Here is a 24237-nt window from a genome sequence, read left to right as displayed (position 1 = left end):
TTTTATGATTTTTTTTTTTCTCTCATTTTTTTTGCATCTCATAGAAGCAAGGTAACTGCATCTTTCTTTTCTTCTAACTAAACCCTGATGCCAACTGGGGTTTTGGGGGGTTTGATCTGCTCAGGATCCTTATTTCAGAATGACACGAGATGTTGCTCCGAGAATTGGGTATCACAAGCCTTCATTGATTGAGTCATCATTCTTCCCTGCCCTGCAGGTATTCTTACTCTCTTGCTTCCTCTTGTATGATAATATGGATGCTGGATTCTTTTGCCAAACTCCTTATGAATATTTGATAAAGTTTTGTTTTTATATCCTTGTAATCTTTACCATCTTATACTAACTGTTGAATATCATCATAATTCCTACTTGGTTGCTGTTCTGTAGTCACTTTTACTGCAAATGTGGATTAAAATAAATAAATAAATAAAAATTATAAGTATATAGGAATGAAGATGTAATGAAACTACTACTTTTTATCAAATTTCACTTCTAAATGTCTAGAGGATATCATGTACGGAACATCTTTGTTATGTATAATTTTTATTTTTTATTTTAATGTTTGGGGGGGGGGGGGGGGTTAGAAATCAATGGTTTGGTCAATCATATTATAGCCATAGAACTAAATTTTGTTTTGTTTCGCAATTTCATCGAAATACTCCCGATTTTGGTGCATTTTACCGATTTTTTTTGGCTTGGTTTTGGTTGGACAGCCTAACTTGAGGCCAATAAACACAATGGAAGTGTTATTTTCTTCTAAAACCTAACCTTAAGTGGTGTTCGTGATTAGCACATGCTTGGTTGTGTACAGGCGAAACTGGAAATCTAGATGCATCCCTTGAGTCATGGAGGAGTATTCTGAATATTTGGACATAAGCGAGACCATGACATGGTATGGACAAAGCTATCCCTGTAGTCCGTCACTGCCCTTCTATAGGTAGCATCATCAATATAAAGTAGATATCCTACCCTAGGGAATGTGTCGTATGGCCATGGGCTGTAACCCAATTGCGAACGGTTATAACTATTTGTGCTAGTCTTGATGGATTTCCAAAGGTGGAGTCCACAAATGATGCACCTGATCCATCCTCATACCCATGTGCAGACATGCTATTGGAATCAGCAGATGAACCCTTATATCCATAAAACTTGTATGGTACAACCCCTTGGATTTTCAAAATGTCACTAAATTTTTTGTGATTTGGCAAAATATTGCAAGTTTCGACTCTGAATGGCATTTTGCGTTGGCCAGCTTGAAATTGTCATATGTTGTGTTGGGAGAAGCTCATTAGGTTTGGACTTGAGTTGGGCCTTCAATTCCCCTGTCTTGGCCCTTACTTGACCAGCTTGGTCGAATGGGTGGTTGATTGGGCCAATTGACCAACCAATCGACCAACAGAGGCAGAAATCTGAGAAAATCCTCTGTTTAGGGTTTTTCACTTTCTATTTAAGTAAACTTCGTATTTCTTAGTATCCTCTGCCTCCAAAACTCACAGAGAACGTGGGAAGACTCTCTCAAAGCTTTCCTTGGTGAATTCGAATAACTTTTGCAAGATCTCAAGCCTCTCAACTCCGATTCTTCGATCTAAGGTTTGTGATCTCTCTCGTGTCATATAGATCTACTTCTTCTATGATCTATTCTTTACGATTGAGACTATGAAGATGATGTTGCATTCTCTGTTAGCAACCATCACTTCATTGATCTCCTTCCATTCTTAAGGATTTATGATCAACATAATGATCTTAACCCTAACCCTTGTAAAACCCTCATGAAACCATGATATCCCTTTTTGATTCAATTTCTTAGCATGATTAGATCTAATTGTGATGATGGGCTTGTGTATGACTTATGATTATCTTCTACTAGGATGAGATCTGATCATCTTTAGTTTTTTCCCTTGGATTCATAGTATATTTTTCATCGAAAACTAGGGTCTTTACCAAATTAGGGAATCATGATTTCAAATTGGTAGGTAGTGTTTTTAATCATTGTAAATGGCTAATCTATACTCCTTTAATGTTAGAATACTGTTCTAAAGGTTTCCTCCAAGTTTCGTAGAGTTTCGGATCTTGTAGATTGAGTTTCGGATCAAAATTCACTTTTTTGCTTCAAATCGACTCGGTTGGTCGATCGGGTCGAGTGGACCAACCAATCGACCAAGCAAGTCGTAGCTCATTTTTCGCTTCGGTTTGATTCGTTTGATCTCGAATCTTTTAGGCCTCTTTCCTAATGTTGTATATATGATTGTTTAGGGTTTATTTGCTAGGTTTGGAACCTCTCTCTTTGATCTTTGGATATTCATCAACGCTATTTAAGGTTAGGACAGTTATTTCCATAATTACATAGATTTCGTGAATCTTAGTTTCTATTCTTGGATTCTATAAGATTCACTTCTATAAATGTATTTTCTTATTATTCTATTACTGATGTAAGTATGTTGACTATAGTAGCATTATGTCTATGCATTCTTTTGATTATGAATACTTATTCTTATTAGTTACATATGCGATTGATCATGTTTATGTGAATCTTTCTATATGATGAGATATTGATTGTGTATGTTATGACTGATCTGAGAATGTGATTGAATAGGTATGATTTGGGATTGGGAAGTGTCCTTTCAACATTTCTGTCCTTGGACATCAGTGGGAATAGTATGGGATGTTTCCAATGATACCCTTTGACACTTTCCCGAATTAATGATTGTTATACCTAGGGCTGTCTAGCAGTGTTTGGCTAGGAATACCCCCGTTATATCACACCCGATTCAGAAGGGTATTGAGACCGAACGACCCGTGGTAGCAATGGGGATTCTTGGGCTTTCAAGACAGGTAACCAATCCGTGAGAGGACATGAATCACATTGTGGTTACTCGTGAGAGGCCATTTATTGGTAGGGTTGCAAATAGTAGACTTGGGCTCATGGGCGCTAAAGTCCGGTAACCAATCCGTGAGGGGACATGAGAGCTTCCCGTCTATTATTTGTGGATGACCAATAGGGTTGATGAGTCCGTAGTCAGGGACTATGCTGACTCTAGTGTGAAGGATACTGAAAAGGATCGCCAGGGGTGAGGAATGGACGTATCTGGAACTGAGTTGATATGACTAAGTAGATGACTTGCATTGGGCTAGGTTATACCTTGACATGCGCCAATATTTGGACCAATGGTGATGTGAGAGAGCGGTGACCTACACCCCAGCCATGGATTGTCCTGAGGGATGAAGGACCCTTTGCCAACTGATGGTGAGTGAGATGAGACTTTTCCTAAAGAAGTATGGTGCTATGATTTGAAGCATGTCTGCCTATAGAAACCAGCATACATAGAGTTAGATTCATACATTCACTGTTTGTTTCATATCGCATTGCATCATGTTATGTTCTGCAATCATGTTATTTATGTTGTTGTGGTTTAACTTGCCTTGCTGAGTTCATTCGAACTCACTCCATTTTGTGCAATCTCTTTTATTAGATTACTCTACAGGTACTGAATAGTATGAAGGCCAATATGAAGAAGCGCCAGTTGAAGAAGCATACTACACGCAAGGTATTGGCAACAATGAAGATCACATTGATGATTCCACGAGTGATCACGTTGCGTACTATGATTAGACCTAATGTGGAATGGGAATGTCTGAGTTGGATTTATGAAGTCTATACTTATGAAGACGTTATCTATAGAGTAGAAGACTTTTAGTTTAGTTCATTTCCATTTCTTCACTTTCCTTTAAGAAGAGTTGTATTTCTTTTTAGACTTACGAGCTACATTCCGCTGAAATTGTGGAGTGAGATTCCGCCTCACTCTACTCCTTTTTTATGTTTACATCTGGTATCATTTTCCGCACTCGATTATACTTGTCATTTCTTTACTTATTTGAATCTCTCATTTCTATTATTATACTTTGATTATATTCTGTTCATGATTATGTTATTGCATATGTGGGAGGATGATTTCCTCGATACTTGATCTTCGGGGCTGTGGATCACACACTCGGGTATCCCAGATAGGGTACCGGCTGCATGGATATGACATTTTCTGTTGAACTAAATGGACACTGTTGATTATTTAGTAGGAGAAGAAAAGCTTTAATTCTTTTTCTTTCAAGAGGACACAACAGTGGCCATGTATACATTCTTTAAACTCGAGAGGATTCTTTAAAAGGTAGCTATCATCCCGAAATTCCCATGTTGGCACTTGGCAATAGTAAAAAGATCTGATTGTGTGTACCTTTGCATTTATCTATAACTTGCAATGAAGGGGAAACAGAGTTTGGGTTAGATGGGGAAAATTAGTGGGAAAAAAGAGTTTGTTTTATATAATTCAATTTTCATGTGCAATTTTGCATTTCTCATTCCCTTTTCCCCCCTCCCCTCTCCCCTCTTTTCTCCAAATCCTCATCCCATTTTCCTTTAAGTTGGGATAACGACGTTTTTGTTGCTGTTGTTGTGGGCCTTGTGGCAAATTAGTGATAGTTTCATCTTTTGTATTTGCTCTATCTTATTGATTTTGCTAGTTGGTGAAGCATAATTTGTTTCTTTTACACGGAATTTGTAGGGGGAAAATGGGAAAATGTCTGCCAGTGATCCAAATTCTGCAATTTATGTGACAGACTCTGCAAAAGTCATAAAAAACAAAGTATGTCTTTAAACTTAGTTTGCAGATATGCAGGGCAACTTATCTTTGCTTCTTGTTTGCATCTGATGCCTAGACAATTGCCTAGTATGTGGTGGGGAACACCAATGAGATAGATGAACTAACTGTGATCCATAAGTTTGAGTTTTTCTCCTGTAGTAGTGTAGGACACTTAACCAAATACTGACCATGACTGAGTGATGGATATTGTTCACTTGGGTGGGAATTTTTGTTTCATGAGAATCTGGGTATTGTATGAAGAAGGCAATTTATTTACCCATAAGATTATTTGGAACTTGAAGATTTAATCTTCTTTCTCTTTCTTGGTGTGCTCTTTGCCTTTAGATAAGGTCCTGATGATTGGTTACCTGATTATTTGATGGTGAAGGCTGAGTAATGCATGTGCCTCGTATGAGGGGAACAAGAAAATGGAAAACATCTGTTTGTGAAGGCTGTAGAATTTTTGTGTCTCATGAAGGGAACATTGAAAAAGGGAGAGAATTGATACCCAGTGGTTTTTCTTTCTGTTGTGGGGTGCGGCGGGATGGTGTTCGGTCTTCGGTAGGGAATGATGCAGTTATATGGTTAATCTGGCACTAGTTTTTTAATTTTTAGATTATTTTAATGGTGGCACAATCATAGAAGATGAAGTTGAATTACATTTGTCTTTCAGTTTCAGGATAAGATCAGGAGTATTTTATCCTCGTTATATAAATACATGTTGAATGTATTAGTGATTGAATTATGGAGTTCAAGGTTTTTTTTTTTTTTGGTATGAGACAACTGAGATGAAAATGTAATTTGTAGTGAAAAATTTGAACATTTTGCAATGGTAGAGGAACAAGGGGGGATGTGTTGGATTTAAGGAGTGGGTTTTTGATTGAGTGATAATTACTGCCTTTGTATAGCATTCTTTGTTTACAGGTTGCTTTTTCGAATTCAATGAACATAACTTTACATTTTCTCTACAAGGAGAGCAGGGAAAAGGCATCCTTCGCCCCGTCTCCCACCCAAAAAGGGTGTTCACACCACAGAGGGAACAACAACAATGAAATAGGAATGCTCAAAATATCAGTAATGATTTCTCTGAATATCACTGCTAGTATAGAGGTACACATGACACCCATATGAAACCTTCAAATAATTAGGGATGATTAACTTTAATTAAGTAATTAAACTATTTGATTTATCCCAAGAAGGAGCCATGTAACCATACGTGTTAGATTACAAATATGAACCTTTTTTGAAACTTTTCGGAGTGACTATACCATGATATGCCGCATATGTTTTGGCCCTTGAAACACTCCCTCTGAATTGTGACAGTAGGTTTTGCGGTGCTCTGCTGTATTATAATCTTTCTATTCTTCTTTTATATAATGCATACCAGTATACTGACTTGGGTTCATGTTTCCATCCTCAGGTAAATAAATATGCATTTTCTGGTGGGCAAGATTCCTTAGAGAATCACAGGAAATACGGAGCAAATCTAAAGGTACGTATCAGTTTATCATTTACTGCATAGTAGTCCTTCTAATCAGGAAGGTCCAATTATCATCCATGATGCGATATTGGAAGATTGCATTAGATGCCTAAGGAATTTTAAGTGGAGACTGGAGAGGAATTTGAAACACTTCCCTACCTTGATCGGCTTGTCCAAGAGAAAATACATAAATGAATGATAGGCAGGGCCATGAAACCTTGTGGTAGTCACTATTGTTGAATATTTCTTTCTGACCTGATAAATAGAATGAGATAGTTTTATACCTTGATGATTCAAAGAATCAAGGTTTTGTTCTATGTATATAAGTACCATTGTTAATTATGGTGTACAGATGGAGGGCTATCATAACTTGACTAGTTTCTCCTGTTTAAAGATTGAAATCAGCTCATCTAAACAGTTATCTATGCTAGAATTCTAATCATCAGATTACTTTAACAATCGAGTTAACTCACTTGTGGGCTTTATCTGCGCCAAGAATTGTCATGATAAAGATATTTTCTGTCCTTCTAGTGAACTCAAATAAATTAAAGTCTTCCTAACTGCTTCAATGCAAGTTATCGTTGGACTTCCCACTATCCTACTGGTACTGTTAACTAGCACCCCCATCACTTGTTACTGGTGCATTTACTAGTATTAGTTTCATATTTCTACATGGTTTGTGCAGTTAAGCCTATGGGCTTCTGCTCGTCCTCCGCCTCTTCTTCTTCTTCTTTTCTCTCTCTCTCTCTCTCTCTCTCTCTCTCATACACACACAATCACACAAAATTTTGCGTGGAATTTTATTTTAATGGGCTGTGTTGAGTTGCTGTAGCTTAGTATACATATTAGTGTTGGGTAGTGTAGCTTTAGGGCTTTTAGTAGTTTCTGATTTTGTTGCTTGATCAACATTTTTAAGGCATTTCCTAGGAGGCAAAGCTTTTTGATTCCCTGGGTGATCAATCATGGATGGAGGATGCAGCTGCACTGCTGCAACTGCAACGAAAATAACACCAGAGGAAGATGGCGTTGGCAACAGCAACTGTGAAGGCGCTCAATGAGTCTATGATGCAAGCTTCCAATCAATGAGGATGTTCAGTGCTATATACCTCAGCCTCAACAAGTCATGGCCATCTAAGTACGCCTGGAAGTTATTGGCAGTCAACATGAAGTAGTAGATTGATGTTGATGTTACTCCACTCCATCTGCTGTTCCTCTTTGACCGAAGGAATTTTAGTCATATCACTAATGTCAGATCAATCCAATGGGCTACACAAGGGCCCATAATGAATGTGGTCTGTCAATCTCAAGCAACCTTCCTGTTACCCTGTGGAATCCCCTTTTGTCCAACATAATCTTCTCCCTCCTTCATGTTTATCATCTATGCTAAAATAAGCCAATTTATATTACAAGATGCATCAATGGATACGGACAGGATTTTATGTTGAACCTTCCCCATGGGTTTCGGGGCCTTCACTTTGCCAACTTTGTAGCAATTCCTAATAGGTTTAGAAGTTGGATCCTTCAGAAAATGGAACACCCCTGCGTTACATGTGAAAATTTCATTGTCAGTTAAAGCCTTTGGAACTTATCCTTGAAAGCTTATTAGGAACTGCAAAACCATGCCAAAGGTGAAATCATTTTTATGGAGGGTGTGTGAATAAGGCAGAGTTATAGGCGAAGCAATGAGGGATAGTGTCACATCCACCCAGCCGGTATCCTATTTGGAATACCTGAGTGTGTGATCCACAGCCCCGAAGATCAAGTTTAGGAACGATCATATCCACTTAGCACAATAACATAATCAAAAGCAAGAACAAATCATTGAATTCAAGTAATTTAATAATAGAAGTCAAGAAAGGATCTCAGAAGGATCACAAAAGAATATCAGAGTGCGGAAATAACAAGATACCAATCAAAAGAAACTGTAGAGTATAGCGGAAATATACCCCACAGACAAATGCGGAAGGTAGATCAAAATCTAAAGTGAAGTCTAGGCTAATACAAATAAAGTAAAGGTCTAGAAGAAACAAGAGAAATCTAATCAACATCTTCTGTCCGCTATTATTTTTCTTCACCGTCGAGTCATGCTCTTGTAGCTTTAGGTCAGCATCTAACTCACGATCCCATTGGCAAACAAGACGATGCCGATTGCCATCAATAGGAACCATCAGAGCAATCCAAACCTGTGAGTTGGCTGCCCCACTGGTCATAACCTTCTCTAGAGACTTCCGGAGTTGCACCATATAAGGAAGGGTCCTTCGTACCGTAGCACGGGATCTCTTCCGAACTTGCAAGGTCATCTAAAAATAAGTCCCTTGAAGGGTAAGCTCAAAAAGAACTTAGCAAGTATCCAATCACAATAAACATTTTCACACACATTCCAAGGCAAACATAAATGCAATGATATGAAACAATATATGCAAGTATGCTTCTAACTCTATTTATGTATGCTGGTCTCTATTGGCAGACACGCTTTAAGTCATAACACCATACTCCTTTGGGTGGGTCTCAAATCACTCTCCCTCAACCTTCCCAGCATCTTGGGTTCTTCGTTTGGTAAATGGGTCCTGAAACCTTCCTAGACATACCATAGCTGGGGTTTAGGTCAACACTCTCTCACATCACCGTTTGGTCTGAGTATTGGCGCGTGTACAAGAATATTCTTAGCCCAATCCAAGTCATCTACTGAGTCACATCTACTTAGGGTTAGATACGTCCATTCCTCGCTTCCCGCGATCCTTTCTGGTACCTTTTCAACTAGAGTCACCGTCTCCTTCCCGGCTACGTAGACTCTCAACCATATTGGTCATCCACACATAGTAAACTGGAAGCTCTCGTGTCCTCTCATGCTTCCCGCAATCTCAAGCGCCCACGAGCCCAAGTCTATCACATGTAACCCTACCAATGAATGGCCCCCACAATGTGATTCATGTCCTCTTATGCTTCAAATAATCTCGAGCGCCCACAAATCCCCATTGCTGCCATGGGTCACTTGGTCTTAATTCCCCTTTCGATAGGGTTAGATATGACAAGGGTTTTCTAGCCAAACATTTCTAGACCAGTCCTAGGTATGTCAACCAATACTCAGGGAAAACGCCAAAGGGCACCATAGGAAAGCGTCCCATACCACCTCCATAAGTGTCCAAAGATAAAAATGCCAAAAGGGCATTCCCCATTCCACAACTACAACCTAGGCATTCACATCATATCATGATTCCATACGTATCGCATTCACATTCACATCATAGTCCAAATCACATTCACATTACTCCATTATAAATTCTAATATGTAAATCTCAATATGAACATCCTACTGTAGTTATAGAAGTAACATAATGTAAAGAAAGTAAAACAACAGTAGTTAAATCATGCATTCGAATCATAATCAAACAAGGTATGTAAATATGCATATTGTGAGTGGAATACTCACCTCGTAATCCGAAATTATAATCTTCAAGTAAGAGATCAGAGATTAATTCCAAAATCACCTAAACAAGCTTAAGAAAACATGTATAGGTCATAAGAAGTAATTCCAAAAGATAGGAGTCGAAACGGAGTCAAAATAGTGAAAATTTGCTGTCAACATCCCTTTGGTGGATGCTCGTGGTTGATGGACCGACCAAGCAGATTCAGTATGGACAGAATACACTAATTTGGTCATAACTTCTTCGTTTGAAGTCCGATTACTCCGAAATTTGAAGGGGAGATCCCCATAAACATACTAAGACTATCTAGGAAGGTCTAAGCATCAAATAAATCAAAGGAAAAGAATTCTAATCGAACCATAACAATTAGGGTTTTACTGATAAGAATCCGTGTATCTCACATAAAGACTAGAGAGAATGGGGTTTCACTTTAGGAAAGAAAGAACATGATTTCAAAATCAAGAATTGGCATTGGGAAGGGTCTAACAGATAAAAGAAAAATCAAGGTCTTCGAATGGATACCTCTTACTTAAAGGTTACCCAAAAATTTTCCTTCAAAATCAACCAATAGCAGATTCACAAAGAGAAAAGGGAAAAGAGATTCACCCAAAAATTATGGGGAACAAATAACAATAAGTCTTTTGTAGGAATAAACAAAGGAGTAAATCTAACATGCTTTGAAATCAGAAACATTTAGAAGCGTTAACAAATCATGAAGATCACACTTGATTTCCTTTCGAAATCATTATGTGGAGAATTCACAAGGTTATAGAGTGTATGGAGATCCACCCTAGAACAGTAGGTATAGAAGGATCAGTCATGGGAATAACTTAAGATCACCCCCTATCAAAGGGAATAGAAGGCACTAGAAGAAATAGTAGAGAGAATAGATCAGAGAAGAAACAGATCGATTACTAACCTTTGTAGAAGAAGATTCAATGTAGGAACTCAAAAGGATGCTGGGGATCTTCCTAGGCTTCGAAGATGAGGTCCTAAGGTTCTTCCCACATTCTCCAGAGGCTTTAGAATTGAAAGTGAGTGAAAAACATGGAGTTCCCCTTTAAATAGAACAATAAAAACCCTAAAAAATAGAGTTTTACACAATTGTCCATGACCTTGTCACTGTGGGTCGATTGGCCCAGTAGACCCATCAATAGACCCAAGTTGACAGCAAACCCAAGTCAGGGAAATCAAGGTCCAAACCTCATCATTTTTGAATGGGTTCCTCACAACTCAACAAACAACTCACCTAGCATGGAGGGATGCCTTCAACCCATGTCCAACTAGGCTTTAGGTCCATTAACCAAACTCTTCAAGACTAAGATGCAGTTCAATTCCAAAATAGCAAAGGTTTTCAAAATGGGAAATCCATCATCAATTTCTATGGGTTTTGAGTCAAACACCATGCCTTCCACTGAGATGGCCCATAAAGTCTTCTTCCTTCACTTCGGGACTTCAGATCTACACTAAGGGAGAGGTTTGACTTGACTTCCTAGGACCTTCTAAAGATATCAACATTGTACTTAAGGTCCAACTTCAAGGTCAAACATCAAACAAGCCCTTCTTCATCCAAAATAGACAAGGTGTCTAGGTTAGGGTTTGGGCTGGATTTCACAGATAGACAGCTGAAAGTAAACCCCTCTTGCAAAAGATGTGGGAAGTTGAGTGAGTCTATCGATCATGTTCTTTTAGAGTGTTCTTTTGCAAAGGCAGTTTGGTTTGGTAATGCCTTCTCCTATTGTCCAACAGTGGATGAAGTTCCTTTACTGTGTGAATGGTTGGATAAATGGTATGAATTAAAGTTCAGCAGTAAACAAGAAAAAAGTGAGGGATTGGTACATTGTAGTTTCATTTGTTGGTACCTATGGATTGCAAGGAATGAGCTTATTTTTAACAGAAAAAGAGTGGCAACCAGAGATGTTATTGAAAGGGCTCAAGCTGAAGCAACCGAGCTTTTAGAAGCTACAAAGGGACAAATGAATCGTGGAGGAGCTGAGAGGGAGATTCGGCGGTGCTCGCTTCCTCCACAGATGCAGGTTAAGGAAGGTTTTATGATCCAATGTGATGCTTCCCAGGCACCGGGAAACATTAGGTTTACGTGATTTTTGATGAGCAAGGATCTATCTTGAAGGCCCTCTCATAACCCGCTGTGTTTGATCATGTTTTTACGGGTGAGGCTTTGGCAGTGAGAGCTGCTCTCTGGTGTGCCCTTCAAAATCATGTATCCAGTGTTGCTGTATACTCTGATTACGAGAAACTAATTCATCTTCTCTGTAGTCAAGCTGCCTGTGTCCCTCCGTTAGAAGTTGCCTCCATTGTGGATGATATTTTGGTACTGTACAAGGATTTTGAGTCTTGCTCGTTTTCCTCTAGGGAGGATAATGGGATTGCCCATTCCCTAGCCCAGAAGGCCCTCACTTTGGCAAGGAAGACTGAGTGTTCGTGTTCTACTATGGGCCTCCAGCTTGTTGGAGGTCCATCCCCGTCTTGCTGTTTGGAATGAAAATTCTCTTTACCAAAAAAAAAAAAAAAAGGATTCTTGATCTATGGCTCGATGGTCTTTGCATTTTGGCATAAGTGTGTTTCCTCACCAGGTTTTCCCTCTCCACCATTCTCCCAAATCAGTCCCTCTGTCTAACATCAGCCAAACACACTAAAATGTTCCCCTACAGTTTCTTATTCCCGCAGACGAAGATAGTTCTCTAACAGAGAATATTTGTCTCAACAGTCAATTGCTCTGGCTAGACATAACTGTCTCAACCTACCATCTCCTTTCCTCTTTATTTGATCCAATTTCAGTAAAAGCCTACTTACAGTATGCATGGATACTCATCATCTGCTTGTTCATCAATTTTTCCCATATTAAATTACTGGGGTGCAGCATGCTCCTGCAAAAGCTCTTTCTGTATCCGTCTGGCTCTTGACACAGATTTTTCTGTGTTCTTAGGGAGAGCAAAATCATTGTTCAGACATCAAAGGATCTTGTCACTTTTTCTTGCTTATAAGCAAGGTGCATTTTTAGCTGATTGAAGTCCCTTTTGAGATAATTCTTCTGCAAAGCTTGCAATGAACTTTATGGATGCCCAGTTCTGATTTATGTATCTCATGTGTCCAGCAGGGATTAAGTTACTTAGTAGGTTGATTGCTGGCCATCTATTTTGACAAAAAAGAAGAAGCTATAATGGTTTTTAAATATTTAAAATCTAGTTCTTTGGTTTTTAAATATTTAAAATCCAGATGTTTAAGAACATTTCCAAATTATGAGGTTTTTTAGTCATTTTTTTTTCTACAAAGTTCGTTTGAAATACTCAAAAACACATGCATAAATAAAATTGTCAATGAGTCACTGCTGCACTGTGATTTGAGTATTCAAACAATCTGAAAAACCTCTGTTTTCCATTAGCTGCAGGGATATTTATTGGGAAATTTTCAGCACCTGTCCCTGAGTTGCCCCTTAAAATTAATGCCCCCCCCCCTGAGTTATCCAATTTATCACTCAGAGCCCCTGGAGGGTGAAAATATATCAAAGAGACCCCCTTCTGTTAGGAAACCACGGTTACATGCTAATATAAGCAAGTTAAATATTTTAAAAGGACAAGAATAAACTTGAACAAAAAACCCTAAGCTTGACTTGTTTCTTTGTCTCCCTCTATCATGTGCAACCTCCTCCTCTCCCAATCATAAATCCTCACAAAGTCTGGGATATGGTTCATGGATAGTGTTTTTAAACTTAGGACGTTGGGTAACATTAGAAATGGATTAATAAAAACTAATTGAGACTGATGGTGTTAGTAATAAGGGGTCTAACTGATAAATTGGGTAACTCAGGGAGTGCATTAATATTAGGGGGTAACTCAGGGGGGTTGACTTCAACGACCAACCCTCAACTTGCCATTGTGTTCCACCAGAACCAACCCAGGAAGAGAGAGACAGAGAAATATCCCTAACAGTGGATGTTGAAGAAAAAGTTTATCCCTCATATTTTTATTTGTTTATATGTCATACAATTCATTATACTTATTGTTGACTTCGGTTGCCTACTGGCTGAAGCTAGTCCAATGAATGATTAAGTAGATGAGGTTTAATTACCAGCCTGAGCCCCCTTGAAACCTTTGGTTAGCAGCCTTACCTGATACATCAACTTGTTTCCATCAATCAGAGTCAGGGCCAAAATGAATAACATTTAGTTTTATATTTGTGCAAAGAATGTTGGTTTTTTGTGTTATTGAAAGTTTGCTTGGTGTCTGCAATTCATGCATTCTTGCATAGCAGGACATATGACTGGCTTATTTTCTTATTCGAGTGGTATTTCCTTGTCTTTCAGGAATATGCTGCTGGGAGGATGCTAACAGGTGAGGTGAAGGAGCGGCTTATAGAAGTTTTAACTGAATTGGTTGAAAGATATTGTAGGGCACGGGATGCAGTGACTGATTAGCTAGGGAGACCTTTTGACCTTTTCCCTTACTGAAATTTAAAAAGTTTAGTGGCTAAATCAAGTTCTTTGTGCTTCTAGTGCTATACAACTTGAAGTTTTCATAGAAAGTTGGTTTGTGAAACTTGTAGAAGAATGGGTTTGATGGAATTAAAGAATTGTGTAATGTAGTTTCCTTGATGTTTCTGGGGGTCAACATGGCTAGTCAAGAGCCAAGGTGAAATGAAGATGTAATATGGATGAAGAAAAGGTAGGAATGATCCTATTAGAGCTGGTTAGGAGTAGCTCCAACAATTGATAAGGTATGAGTAAGTTGATTGAGGTGGCACAATTACATTCAACAAAGACCTTTCGATGCCCCTTATGGAGAAGTGATTTAATCGAGATCAGAAGAACTAGAAGAGCTGGGGGCAGACCTAAGATAACCTTAGGTGAAAAAAATTGTTTTAACACCATAAACGATGTATCAAAACCTATCTGGTTTCGCAGAAACAAAAGAAAAAAGGGAAAAGGTTGGCTGCAACTTGTAGGAATGTTTTGAAGTCTCTTGCTATATTAGCTGTTCAACCTGATTGAAAAATTATCCTTGGCAAGTGGGGTTTGTCCAGATCTGGAGCAATGGACAGAAATGTCTTATGGCCTTTCTTTTGGGTTGAATCAAACTATTGGTCCTTGATATCGAGGGGGTGAAAAATACAAATTTCTATTTTTTTTCCCTGTCCAAGATTGCCCATCAAATTGATGCCAATGTGCAACTGACACAAAATAACAGCTCTGAGATCTGTTTTTCACTGCCTGGGTTTCCTTGGACTCTTTACCAACTATTTTGAGTTTCTATATATCACTGTCCTCACCATCCAACTATTTGACTTCTTTAAAGATCACTATCCCCTCCATCCTTAACCATTAAATGGAAGTTAAAAAATAGTGTTTGCTTGTTTTGGACCTGGAAGCTCCCCTGAAGATGAATGATATGTTCTTTTACATTATTCTTCTGAGTTATACTGGGCATCAGGCTTCAAGGTTTAGCACCTAAAAGAGAGCATAAATTATAACACTTGACTGCTTTTTTTTCCTTCTATAAATGAAAATACGAAATCGTATTTGGTTGTTCATGGTTTATGTTGTCTACTTTTATCTTTGTAATTGAATCTGTAATTAACTTCTTTATGCCCTTATTTTCTGCTTACTTTTCCAGATGGTGGATGTGTTCATGTCCATTCGACCGCTTCCCAATATGTTTGATTTGGCCAAATGATGGATCCTCCCAAGACTCATAACAGCAAGTCTGGTTTGGTGAATACATGGATTTGAAATCAATTGCCAATGCTACCATTTTAGTAACAGGAGGCTCGGGTGTCGAAGACAACTTGGTCTCTAGCCACTTGAAAGAGCAAACATAGGAACACCCTTCCCGGTTGCAAATTGCAGCTGAGGGTAGTGTTTCTTTTCTAATTTGAACAGACCACCTATGCTGGTTCAGAAATAACTTAATTGTATTTGAAGGGATATTGTTACGTATATTATATTTTTATTATTTAAAAATTTTATGGGAAAATTTATATTGTGATGTATGTAGGTGAACAAATAAGATATTTTGCATTTGCCTTCCGTGTGATATTCAAAAAATGAATTGAGGACGTATTATCATTCTTATACTAATTGTTGTTGCCAAACACGATCTAGGGTAGGTGAAGACTGAATGTTAATTTACCTCCACATGGCACGTAATGATGGAAGAATTTACAACTTGACTACAACCTCATGGTTACTTTTTTACATATACAATTTAAATATAAGGCAGGAGCCCTTTGCCCTTGGGAAATTCAAACCCTTTCCCTTCCCTGTCAGATTTATGTAATGGTGTTTCCAAAAGATTTTAAAATTCTCCATTCCAACCCTGATTCTCAAATTGGAATTGGTCTCGAATGCACTTGGGTTTTTCCTTTAAAATGTTTCCAGTCAGTAAAGCAACTGAAAAGTGGTGGAGTTTTATCTCTTGTGGCTACTGCATCTGTAAGATCTTTGAATCGAATAATCGTAATTATCATAGTTTTGGGAATTTTTTTAAACTTATTATGAATTCCATTTTCTAGGATTGTGGTTCAGTCTAAGGTTTTAAACCTTGTATATATACTAGATAAACACCCTAATGTGAAAAGATATAGTTGCTCTTGTCCTTTCGATTTTAAAGAACAAAGAAGATCTATAGTGATGAATTTCATGATGTAACAGTCCCCGTAATTCTAACCTTGGATTCGTATTGCAGGTCCGAGTACCCGAAGGTCTAGTCAGAATAAGTTATGGAGTATCCAGACTGAAGTCCATGATTCATAACCTAAGCCCATGGATTTGGATTCCATCGATGAAGAACCTACCTTGCTGGGAATCCAAAGAATAACCTATAAAAACCCTGATGGACTGAGAAAGTGGATCACCAGTCGAAGTCAAGGTGTGATTGAAGATGTCCGGAATCAAGGTAAGAACACCCCACATGTTGGTTAGGGTTAGGTTTGAGTTGGGATCAACCCCTTGAGTAAAGCACCCAAGTACTGAAAAGTACTAGGGGTGGTTTGCTTAAGGCGGTTGTATGACCAATCAACCACCCTAAGCGACCGCCATGTTTGCTTGCGGGATTTTAAACCCTATTTTGCCCCAGTCTTCTATATATAGCCAATCTTGACCTTTTTACTCATTAGTATATTCAAGATTGCAGCTAATGACCGTTAGGAGGTAGAGAACACGTGTTGGAAGGAGAGAGAAGCGTGATTGGTGAAGAAGATCCAATCATTCATCAATTTAGCATATCAATTAGAGGTAAGTCAATCTCACACTCTCTATATTCCTTCCTCATCTCTTTGAATGGTGTGGATCCATTCCCCTTGATGTGTTGGTAAGTTTTTTGTGATAATTTTATTCCCCATCAGTGATATTGATTAGATCATGTCTGAAAAACGGCTCCTTGCATCCGAATAAAGGATAGATCTGATTGAAGGAGATGATGGGAATATTGAATCATTAGAATTCTAGGGTTTTGGTTTGTGCTTGTGTTGTTGGCTCCTTAAGGACAAAATTCGGATTTAGATCATCCCAAAATTGGATTAAAATTGAGAGATCAAAAGTCGGAATTTCGAACTTCGAAGTAGTCTGGAATAGTGGAGGTCGCTTAGGGCGGTCGCTTGGCCAACCAACTGCCTCAATAAACTGGCTGGTTCCACGAAACCAAATCAGTCCAGTTGATGCTTTGTTTTGACCCCTATCATTAATGTATTTCTACAACCCTATTTTATGTTATCTCTAAGGTTCTTTGGACTTTCTAATTGAGAGGTTCGATTGCAATTACAGTTATTTTTACAGGTAATGACACACTCTTATATATATATGCAATGATATGATCTATGATAAACTGTTTGACTATCTACATGCATCATTATTCTTTTAACTTGCTGTATTAGTATGATTCAATGATTCATGATTGGAAATATTACTGTAAATAATGTTTAAATGTATTTCAATTACTTTATGATGTTGAATGACTGATTATGTAATGATGAGTTATGATGTGTTGTAACTATGGTGGATGGTATCCATTGCTTGGGATATCAGAGGTTGTGGTATGAGACACTACAGAGCCCAACACACAGGTGCGGATGACAACAGGAGCAGAGCATGGTTAGGTACCCACACAGCTACTACCCTGATAGCGGGAGAAGCCGAATGACCCCGAAATGGGAGTGACTCCCCACCAAGGAGCCAACCGCGGAGAAAGTGGCCACGGATTATTCATTGGTAGGGACAATGTTAGGTGGGCCATGGACACCAAGGAGCGCCGGGAGGAGGGGCAGAGAGCACCACCCCAACAAAGCGGAGACCAAGGGAGGGAAGGAGCCAACAACAAGCCGCGAGGGCCACCAGGTAGAGAAGATATGAACCGAGGGGGGCCAAGGGAAGACGGACACAGAAGCACAAGACCGCAGGAAGAAACCCGACAGGACCCAGCCAAGGTCGGGGAGAGAAGGGACCAAACCCAGCCAGGGATGAGACCGAAGCCCGCCCGGGACCCAACGGAGGACGCCAGGGGAGAGGACAGAACCGGGGAGGGCGGGTAACAAGCAGCCGCAAGAGACTGCAAGTAGATCTAGTGCATCATATATTGCAACCATTCTTTATATATGGCTACCCCGATACAGCGATAGATGGAGAGTGTTTTCCTTAAGTCGCGAACCATTCTTTTTTGTATGTGCATTATATTTAGATGGGTACGGATCGGGAGAAGTTCCGTATGACTGGAGCGAATCCTGTGAAGAAGTCTTGGAGGCGTCAATGGGAAACAGAGATGTATGTCGTGAAGCTACCTACGGATGCATGGAGTGCGCTTATAGCACCCATTGATGGCAGAAGGAGGCAGATAGCTTGACATTTTGAGAAGTCTTTGGAGGAAAGTTGGATAGCTCCCTACCTTTCTAAATTCGAAAAAATACCAATGCCCTCGAGAGATCTAAAAGAATCAAATTGAATTAGTTTTAACTTTTGCTTCTGCTGGACTCGATCAAATTTTTTTGGAACATATTATTTTATTTCTTTTGCTTTGATTTGGATTCATCATTTGGAGTATTTGGACTCTTGTAATACCTTTCATTTGAATTATTTGAATTTACTCTTGTTCTTGATTATTATTGCTTGCATTTATTATTATTGATGGTCAATCGTGGATCCTGTGACGGATAGCATCCAAGGGTTGTCGGACGGGAGCGATACCGGCAGGTGGGGTGTGACACATGATCCTCAAGAATGAATTTTTTTTGTTCAAGGGAAGTGCTTTATGTAATTCTTCAATATAGTGTGGAATAACAACTTATTAGAACAACACTAGTTATAAATATAAGAATCTAACAGCAGAAGAAGGCTTGTTTTCAACTTCTAGACCAAATTCTAATGACGCAGGACTGGAAGTTAACATTATGGGTACAAATCTATAGTCCTAGTGTCCCTTGGGTTTTATTTGATGTCGCCAATAAGCTGGCTCAGGTCATCGGAACTGTTATTTGTACTTCCTTCCGCGAGAGTTTCAAAATCCATGACATGAGTGATTAGAGTAAGCTTAATAATATATAGTGATCTCACTGAAATTTTTTTTGGTAGAGCTGTTAGATCAAAAGAGTTGTTACAAACCAAAGCATCTACATTACATAATTGCATTAGCCAAGGGTTGGTTAACTGCCAATCCATTGGCAGCTTCACCAAAAGGGCTAACCTAGCTGAAGAGTTTGCTGTAAAGTAAGCAGCTCGTGTAACATATAGAAAAATATGTGCCTCAAAATTTGCTTTAAGCCTGTAAATATCATTGGCAATAATTAAAATTTTGAAGTGAATTTACTGAATTTTAGTCTTCCTATAGGATCATTTGTGTATGTGGAAACCTCGTTTCTAATTAAGCAGAATGAAGGAATTCATAGAACAACTAGATAAACGAATGCCACTTTAGTCACCTTGGCAGATGGAACCTGCGGATTATTGAATTATTCAATTAGGGCTGCAACTTGGCCTATGTATTCTAATCTAAGCTCATTACCACCTTGACCCTAATTCAGGAGGATAATTATCCGACCCTAAACCCTACAGGGCCAAGCCAAGCCCATTCCCACCCTAATTGTCCCTGATTGGGCCGGGTAGGGACGAGTTGGCCCTGACGCTATCTTGCCTTGATTGGCCCTAATTGGCCTTGATTGGCTCTATAATTGGCCTTGTCCCTAGCCCTGATTGGCTCTATAATTGGCCTTGTCCCTAGCCCTGATTGGCTCTATACTTGGCCCTGTCCCTAGCCCTTATTAGCCCTATCCTTGACTAAGTATGTTTTCATTCACAATTGTTCGATAAATTACTATCCCTATTCAACCCAAAAAAAAAAATCCTATTCAAAACCTTGTTAACAAGTAAATCAATGGTAATAGTAAAAATAAAAATGGTATTTTAGTCAGAAACATAATTATCTGTCATTGATAAGTTTTGTTGAGATACCAAATTAGAGGCAAATGAAAGATGTCAATATTTTTGGGAACTAAAAATGACTTAGGTCGAACCTCAGGGGATCCAAATAAAAATTACCCTAAAAAATAATATAAAAAGCGAGCTCGTAGTCTAATATGATCAAAATTACTCAAGGTCAAAATCAAGACTTATATCAATGTTAATATTAAAATCAGGGTAAAAATTAAGGATGGGATTAGGGTCAAGATTAAGGACAATTAACCTCAAGATTGGGGCCAAAAGTAGGGTAAGGATCAATGCCAAAATCTGGGTTAGGATCAGGGCCAAAATCAGGATCAAGATCAGAGAAGGGATGGGCTTGGCAGGCTAAAGAGTAATCACAGGCTTGCCCTTGACCCTAGTTAGGGCCAAAATCTTGAGCCCAATCCCTAATCGGCTCAGGACAGGTAAGGGCCGACAGGGCCAAACTTGCACCCCTTTAATTAAATTTTATATAATTACACAATTATATAAATAACAAGTACTATAATTGAGCAAATATATTTACACCCCTTTGTTTGCAAACAATTATGATTACATCCCTGAAACTTAGTCTATTACAAACGTCATCATGTTTATGGGTGATTTAAATATACATTAGCATAAAAGTTGTAATGTAAATTTTTTAAAAAATAATCAAAAGCATGGGTGATTATAAGGCATCCACTACTATTGGGGTGAAACTAGTAACACCAATTATTATGCTATAAATTATATGGCACCCACTTGAAAAATTACGAGTTATCCATAATTAAGTTTTGTTGTTAACTGTTAGGTAAAATTATATAAATGCTCATTACCCTTATTTAACTTATTTAAAATTTAAAATTCAAAATATCCTATGGATAGTAAAACTACCCAAATACTTTCTGGATAGTAAAATTATCCAAATACCTTTAGATGGGTGAAGGTATTCTCCCTTCACCCGTATTCTTCTTACCCCTTGCCAAAAATTGTCCACCATTGTTGGAAACCACCTCACCCCTCTCCGTGTCAGCGACCACTGTCCCCCCTCTAACGCCAATGGTGTTTGATTACGGCATCAATCCGACCAAAGACATCCCACTGTAGCTGCAGAGAAGCGTTGATCACAGCCCCTAAATCACTCAAATCAAGCTTTATCGCAACAACTCTTACTTCCCTCGCTTGTCTCTGATAAAATCGCTTCTCTATTGTCCTTGGAATTATTAGAAAAACTAGATAGAACATAGAATCAAGATTATTTAATCTATAAAAGATTAAATTACAATTTGATAAAATCACAATAGAATTAACATACCTCTTTGAAGATATATTCCAACCTTGTAGAATTGATATAGAAAAAGAAAGAAGATCTTGCACCAATGAAGCAAATCAACGCGAAGAATAAAACTTGAAGATGATCACCACAATATGAACTATGTATGATGCCAAGGATCTCACAAGCAATGAGGGTGCTCACCCCAACTAGATTGGTATACCTTCACTTGGTATTTTGAGCTTCTAAAAGATCAAGATTCCTTTGCCTGTGTGACCTTGATATATTTATATCTCTAGAGTGGACATGACCAGTCATAAAGTCCACCCTAAGTGAGATGCTAGCCCCCTAATGCACATATTCAGAATGCCTTTAAAGCTTAACTTGACAATTACTAAAAAGCCCTAAAAGAATTAGGGAACAAAAATACAGAACTGCCATCATATAAAACAAAACAAGATTGGTTTTGTAAAAAGAAGAAGAAAATAGATAGTTTTTACTAATATATAAAAACAAATTTGCAAAACCACTTTATCGATAAATCTTTTCAAAAGGCACTCTGTAGGTACGCATACACTTTCGTAATTGCCAAGTCACTTGCAGTGGAGCACTGGTTACTAAGATCAACACTTAACATACAAATTTTTTTGACATGGATGAACTCCACAGAATCAAAATGTACTAACCATAGAGAGACTAAACTTCTTATCTCCTATAGTCTGAGCAATTTCAACTTGTACCCTCAAACCCATCATAGTCCAACAATGTATATTTACGCAATAATACATTATGATGGGCGTGATCAAGCCGAGGACTACAAAGTGGTTCAAACTGGATGATCATCCATAAAACTAGTCCAAACAATCCAATGGACCAAATAACCACATAAATCACCATAAATAATAAATGCCACATATAACCAAAATAATCTTTCAAATGTCCAATATGAATGTGTAAGTAATATAATGACATGTATTGGACGACACAATTCCTACAGTCTCCCACTTGGCCTAGCACAATCCCAAATCCATTATATGTTTTTCAAATATACCAAAAGACAAACCTTTTGTGAAGACATCAGCCAAGTTTGACTTAGATGGCACTCTCTAAACAACAACCTCTTGCTTTACAATCACATCACGAATATAATGATATTGACCTTCTATATGCTTGGCCTGAGAATGACACTTTGGATCTTTAGTGATGGCAATTGCAGAATATTGTCACACAAAAGTGGAATAGGTTTCTTTACACAATCCACTATCAATAATTTTGACAAAAACTTCCAAAGATAAATATCTTCTTTGGTAGCTGCATTTAAAACAATATATTTTTTTTCCATTGTCAACTAAACAACACATTATTGTTTCTTACTTTTCCAAGCAATAGCAACACCACCCAAAGTGTACACATAGCCAAAAGTAGATTTTTTGCTATCTACACACCCTCGTTAATCAAAATCTAAATATCCAATGAGGCCAAGCTTATCAGAATGACAAGCCAATCTAAAGCCTTTTGTTCGCTTAAGATATTTCATTATCCATGCAGACCAACCCAATGCATTCTCCCAATATTACTTTGAAAATGACTGATCATGCGAACTGCAAATGCTATGTCTGGATGAATTCAAATCATCGCATACATCAAGCTTCCCACAGCAGATGCATAAGGAAATAATTAATCATTCAATTTGACATTTGGTAACAATCTTTTCTGAGAACTACATTTTTTGCAAAAATCGTTTTCTAGCATTTTTATTACAAAACGGTGGTTTGAGTACAATTTTAACTGTTTGTTAAAATTTGTGTTGCGAACAATTGAGGTGATGGAGACTTAAAAAAAAAATCTTATGAAGGCGGGAAAGAGTTAGAAGTTGCATGTGAATGAAGTTTGGATTGATTGTTTCCCTCTTTGACTTGTTTTTGTTTTTGAGAACGACGAAACAAGTTAAAGTTGTTTTGCAAAAATCTTCTAAAACAAGAAAATTGAACCAATACGTTTTCTGAAAACGAAAGAACAACCCATTTTACCAAACACTTTTTTGTGTTCTTTGGCGTTCTAAGAACGAAAGAATGCCGAAAACTGTTCCTTGGCCCATTACCAAACCTACACTTAAAAGATTTATAAAAATCCTAAAAAAGCTAAAAATAAATAAATTAGAAGAAGTATAAGAAAACTAGTAAATTTAATGGTTTTCCTAAATAAAAAAAGGCGGAGGAGAAATAATTATTCAATTCAGAGAAGATCAAGAAGAAGCAGGGAGTGGAAGAGAGCTGAGACGTGAGAGTCAAGAGAGAGAAAACTTATAGGCAACAGTGATTAAAGCATCAAAATTGGGGGTGTTTCTGTGATTGGATTGTGAAAGAGGAGGAGAAAGTCGAGAAGATGTTGATTCTTCCTGCATTTTAGTTTTAGTTTTATGGGGTAGCCATTTTTGTCAGATCTCCGGTGGGTGAATTCTTGCAAGGGGGAGGGGTGAGGTGGTTTCCGGTGGCAATGGTGGGCAGTTTCTGGGAGGGATAAGAAGAAGATGAGCGAAAGGAGAATACCTTCACCTACCTAAGGGTATTTGGGTATTTTTATTACCAAGAGGACATTCAGGTAATTTGAACTTTTAATAAAGGTAAGGGCATTTAGATAATTTTACTCACTATTTAATAGCAAAACTTAATTGTGGGTAACTTGTAATTTTTCAAGTGGGTGCCATGTAATTGACAACATAATAGTGGGTGGTCACTAAGGGTGTCAATTGCGTACCGAAACCATTTAACCGTACCGAACCACACTATTCAAAACTCGATACGGTATGTACCGAAATCGAATTTCTCCAGTACGGTTCCGGTTTCAGGTATTCATACCGTCGGTATGTACCGAAACCGTACTGAATTGGTACTATACCAAATTAAGGGATATAAATGTAATTTTACAATTGAAACACTTTACCTTTACCCTACCTTGAAAACATCCTAAAAACTACTCTTCCCTGCTCATAAATGTCTATTCTA

General features: G+C 38.2%; 1 long non-coding RNA gene across 1 annotated transcript; it reads left to right on the top strand.

The window, feature by feature from the left end:
* The first annotated feature begins 131 nt into the window (after positions 1–131).
* LOC149004686 (uncharacterized) lies at positions 132–6111 on the top strand. The gene is made up of 3 exons (XR_016175617.1): positions 132–217; positions 4554–4634; positions 6052–6111. It is a non-coding gene; the product is annotated as an uncharacterized LOC149004686 (long non-coding RNA).
* The last annotated feature ends 18126 nt before the right edge of the window (positions 6112–24237 follow it).

This window comes from Hakea prostrata, chromosome 9 (assembly GCF_041222555.1).
Source record: "Hakea prostrata isolate BN-2017 chromosome 9, UWA_Hpros_2, whole genome shotgun sequence".
Lineage (NCBI taxonomy): Eukaryota > Viridiplantae > Streptophyta > Magnoliopsida > Proteales > Proteaceae > Hakea > Hakea prostrata.
This window is presented reverse-complemented; position numbering and strand designations above follow the sequence as displayed.